This window comes from Mauremys mutica, unplaced genomic scaffold (assembly GCF_020497125.1).
Source record: "Mauremys mutica isolate MM-2020 ecotype Southern unplaced genomic scaffold, ASM2049712v1 Super-Scaffold_100054, whole genome shotgun sequence".
Classification (NCBI taxonomy): Eukaryota; Metazoa; Chordata; order Testudines; family Geoemydidae; genus Mauremys; species Mauremys mutica.
In genome coordinates this window covers 4,510,339-4,515,754 of record NW_025423258.1, presented here as the reverse complement: position 1 = coordinate 4,515,754, position 5,416 = coordinate 4,510,339, and positions in this window count along the sequence as shown.

Genomic DNA, 5,416 nt, shown 5'->3' with positions numbered 1-5,416 from the left:
GTGCCCAGGGGATTTAGATGCTTTATGTAAGGGGACTGTTGCCCCCTTACTAACATTCAGTGGGGGTGTTTGGTTGCTAGCTCCCAGCACTAAAAAGGGAGGGGTCGATGGGAAATCAGGAGCCTGAGACTGACAGTCCCCAGGAACAATGTGGAGAGACCAATGCTCCAGGTCAGCCTGATTGACAGGGCGGGCAGGCTATTCAAGGAGTCAGGAGGCCAGGGGGGTCCCGTCCTCCCTGTGAGCTGGAATTGACTGAGTCACATGGAGTGGGGCCGAGCTAAGGAGAGAGCAGGGGGCCCAAGCTGAGCTGATGGTAGCAGAGCTGCAGCCCCAAAGCCAGAGCACAGCCCAGAGAGAGCAGCCCTGCCCTGGGAGCAGAGCTGTAACAACTGGAGCCAGAGAGGCCAGACAAGCAGCCCAGGGAGCTGAAGGCAGAGCAGCAGCAGCAGCCGTGCTGAGGCAGAGTGGAGCTGGAGCAGGCCGGAGCTGGGTGCGGTGAGCAGCTGGGGAGAGCGAGGGGGACCCTGGGCAGTGGGCCCAGCACAGGGAGACGCCTCAGCCAAGAGGCCCTGCAGGCCAGACTGGGAGGGGGATCGTAACCCTGACAGGGCGGGGGTGATGCTGGGGAGAAGGGTCCTGCCACCCAGAGCCTGAGAGTGTGTGGCCACCGCCAGAGCAAGTGTCCAACCTGCAGCGTCCCTGCAGCACAGCCAGGGCCTGAGGAGCGGCCTGGGACCTACAAGGAACAGACTGTGAAGTGCCCTGATGTCCAGAGACACTTTTTGTGCTGGTCCCTGCCACAGAGCGGGGTGATGTGTTTTCCTTTAACCTTTCCCATTTTTTCTTATTTTTTAAATTTTATTGTTAATTAAATAACTTGTATTTGCTTTAAATTGTATGATGTGATCAGTGGGTCAGGGAGGTGTGCAGTGCAAAGAGAGGGACACCCTAGCCCCTGCCCTGGGTGATCACAGCAGGGTGGGGGTCGAGTCCCCCAGGAATCCTGGGCCCAGCCTTGTTGGGGTTACAAGAACTCTGCCAGACAGGAGAGTGGAAGGGGAGTCCTCAAGGGCAGGGAGGCCTCTGGGTAAAGGAAGTGGGAGCGAGGACTCAGATCCTTTTGCCAGCCCACTTCACCGGGGTAGTGCAGAAGCCAGGAAAGTTCCCCACAATAGCAGGACCATTCCCCCACTTACATCTAGATACAGTACCAGGCACGTAGGAGGATTTCCCCTTCTGAGTCATGGAAGCAGAAATTGACTTTTCCTTTCCAGATTTAGCTAATGTTCAGAAAGAGAATCTAGCACCTGCCTTCCAGATCTGAACACCTCAAAATTCAGGAGTGCTCGAGCTCAATTTGGGCAGCTGTTACTTCATTTCTCCCAAATCAAATATACTGATCCACTGTTATTTGCTGTACAAAATGTAGGATAAAATTGAGCAAGAAATGCTTCCCAGGGGTTATTAGGACTGGAATTGCTATTTTCAACACCCATTGCCATTTTTTTCTAGTTTTGTTTGTTTGAAAGGAAGACAGTGATATTGCACTGGCAAATTCCCCATAGAAACAAAGAATAATAAAGGCACCTCAACTTTTCCTCATACCTGCATCCAGGTATCCTCCAATCACACAAGCTGAAAATTGTTCCATTTTACTGCAGTTCTGTAGCCATATGGGAACCAATCCTGTCTGTGCTCTGTGCACATCCAAAATTCCTGCTGAATGACCCATCCTGGGAGCGAGTTACCAGTGACCCAGGGCTGGGGTGGAAGGAGGGTGCAGGTGGGGGGGAGCACCCAGGCCTGGAGTGGCAGGGGGTGTGTGGGTTGGGGAGCATTGGTGGGGGGGAAGGGGAGAGCCCAGATCTGGGGCAGCACAGGATGTAGCGGGGAGCCCAGGGCTGGAATGGCAGGGGGGTGTGGGTTGGGCGGGGGAAGAGCCCATGGGTGGGGTGACAGGGGGATGCAGGTGTGGGGAGGCCCAGAGCTGCAGCGGCAGCGGGTGCAGGTTGGGGGGAGCCCAGGGCTCGGGCAGCAGGAGGGTGTGAGGGGGAGCCCAGGGCTGGGATGGGGGCAGCCAAAATTTTTTTTGCTTAGGGCGGCAAAAAGCCTAGAGCCGGCCCTGCCTCCACGCACTGTGAAGTAGGTAGGAGCGGATCATTATTATCCCTACTCGAAAGAGGGAGAAGCTGAGGCTGAGAAAGGAGAATTGAGTTGTCTGAGCTCACACAGCCAGTCAGTGGCAGAGTTGGGAATAGGACCCAAGAGCCCTGATTTTCAAACTAACCATCGGATCTTGAATTTCAGACACTGAATGACCTGAATAAAATGCTCTCAGATGAGCTCCAGACCAACAACAGTAACAGTAATTATTCAGCAAGTATTTGAGGAGAACTGCAATGTTAGAGAGAATCATGAACTGCTCAGAGACAATTAATGCAGAGAAGCAGCAAAATTCATCAAACATAGAACTGGTTCTGACTTATTTCCTTGGTCTTAAAAGAGAACAAGGACCTGAGTCTCCTCCCTGTCAATAACCCCCTGCTGAGCCAATCAGGGTAGAGACTGAGGGCAGGAGGCTGAGGGTTCTCACCAGAGAGCCCAAAGGATGGCCCAGGTCATTGGTGGGGATCACTGTCCGAGCTCTATTTCAGCCCCACATTTTTGGGTGGACCTCCCACAGTGGGAGCTGTGATATGCAGGGGGTCAGATTAGATGCTCTAATGGTCTCTTCTGGCCATAAAGTCGACTCATTTCTGAAAAACTGAGTGTAGCATTGGGAGCAGCGTCTGATGTTTCCCTGTCTAGCCGGCTTGCTGCCTAGAACGAACGCTCCTTGAGTGGGGTGATCCCCAGGGAGTAGCTCAAACCTCCACAGTGCCTGGCCAGGGGCAGGACATTGGCACAGCAAGGGAGGGGTGTGGCAGTGACATCACAAAGGCCTTTTGCAGGACCTCAGCCTATTGGTCCAAGGTGGTGGGGAGGTGGTGACCTCACAGAGAGATGCTGACATCAGCCAGGCAGGACAGGGGCGAGGGGCCAGGGAAACCTCAGAGACCCCTGTGGCTTTGCTTCAGCAAGTCTCCTTCTCCAGGTCTCTCTTTGAGGACTGAGAGAGTATTCGGGTTCACGGATGTGAGCGCCAGGAGGAACCTCTTTCGAGTTTTCTCCTTCCCTTTTAGTGATTTTACTAGAAAACAGCCATCCCTGTTTAGAAGGTAAGAGCCTCCTGGAGGTTTGAAAGCTGTTCAGTCTGATCCATGGGGTGACAGTTGAATTCTAGGCATGGAAGACACGAGCTTAAGGAGGCAGAACTTTATTCTGCACCTGGGATTTTGTCCCTTAGAATCACTGGGGACATTAGGGTTTGTTCTTTTTTGCTTCCCCTCTTCCTCCCTCCTCTTTTTCTCTTGCTTCCTTTGTCCTTTTACCTGTTCCCCTCCCAACACCAGGAGGGTGTGTGTGTGTGAGCGTTGCGGGGCAGTGCTCTGCAGCTCCCACTGTGGGAGCTCCACTCAAAAGTGTGGGGCTGAACTAGTGCTTGGGCAGTGATCCCATCAGTGACCTGGGCCATCCTTTGGGCTCGCTGGTGAGAACCCTCAGCCTCCCGCCCTCAGTCTCTACCCTGATTGGCTGAGCAGGTTAATGGTCTCTGAGCAGTTCACGATTCTCTCTAACGTTGCAGTTCTCCTCAAATACTTGCTGAATAATTACAGTCACTGTTGTTGGTCTGGAGCTCATCAGAGCACTTTATTCAGGTCATTCACTGTCTGAAATTCAAGATCCGATGGTTAGTTTGAAAAATCAGGGTTCTTGGGTCCTATTCCCAACTCTGCCACTGACTGGCTGTGTGACCTAAGACAAGTCAATTCTCCTTTCTCAGCCTTAGCTTCTCACTCTTTAAAGTAGGGATAATAATGATCTGCTCATACCTACCTCATGGTCCGTGGAAGCTGGGCCGGCTCTAGGTTTTTTGCCGTTCCAAGCAAAAAATATTTTGGCTGCCCCCACCCTCAGCCCTGGGGTCCCCTGCCAGAGGCGCCTGCTAACTGAGCCCTAGGTTCTCCCCACCCTCACAGCCCCCTGCCACCCCAGCCCTGGGCTCTCCCCCCCCCCCCACCGACACCCTGTGCCAACAACATAGGTTTGTTCTCCCCAGTCCGCCCAGGCTGAGCTGCTCCCGTTTATACTCCGTCTCCAGTCGGAGCATGCCCAGAGAGGGTGAGGGGGTGTGGCCTCTTCAGCCCACATGGCGCAATTAACCCTAGCAGTGCCAGTGCAGGGTGGATGCATCTCATCACAGACAGCATTTCCCAAGTGTTGGGATTAGCTAGGAGATCTCTTCAGGAGTAACCTCCTGTAGGGACTGGGTCACAAATGCTTTGAGAACCAAATACCTGGGCGTTTTGCCTAGTTCCAAGTCACTTACTGTGGAATTCTATCCCTAGATCATCTGAGACAATATTGACTTAAACAATTGAACTACCCTGTGACCATGTGCACTTACTTCTGTCAGTTTCACCCATTTGGGGTCTGCTGCTGTTCACCTTTTCAGAGTGGAGATTTAAACATACGACTGTTTCTCTGATAATATGTCCAACAGCTTGGAGTATTCTCTCCTGTTGACTGAACTGCATTTGAATTTTCTCCATGTCGTCATGCAGGGATAGGGGGAAAAACAAACCTGAAGTAAAAAAATGGTAATTTGTCTGAAATTTCACAAAAAATCTGAGCTACATTCTGTCAAACAAAACTAACATGTAGTTATATGACCAAGGAGCCTTCATGAAAGATAGAAAACCCATATCACAGAGAGGTAGAAGACACTTTCATTTTAATTTAAGGGGAAATTCCAGACTAGGTTACATCTGATGTCTCAGAATCAGGATGAGAGATTCTCCCATGATCCACTGAAACCTGCGTCACCCAGCGCTTTCTCATGCATCCGAGGAAGTGGGTATTCACCCACGAAAGCTCATGCTCCAAAAGTCTGATAGTCTATAAGGTGCCACAGGATTATTTGCTGCTTTTACAGATCCAGACTAACATGGCTACCCCTCTGATACCTTTCTCAGTGTTATTTACAGGAGTTTTAGCACTTTCATAATGGGAGAAAAAACAGCCGACCTTCCCAGAAGCGGCTTTGCCATTGAGGGAAAAGGGGATTTGAACGGTGCTTGGGATCCATTTGAAATCCCCTTCCAAGTCTGACACTTTCATCTCCTGCCAGACTGATTCTGATTTAGGATCAAAGACGTGTACAAGCACCATTCCCAAGCATGGACAGCCAAGAACATGACCCCACCAGACACGTTGGGAAGCGAAGGAATACGAAGGGGTGAACTGTGCATGGCTCAGGCACAAGGTAACAGTTCTGGGGTGATGGGGAAGGATGGAATGTCTGAGTCGCCCC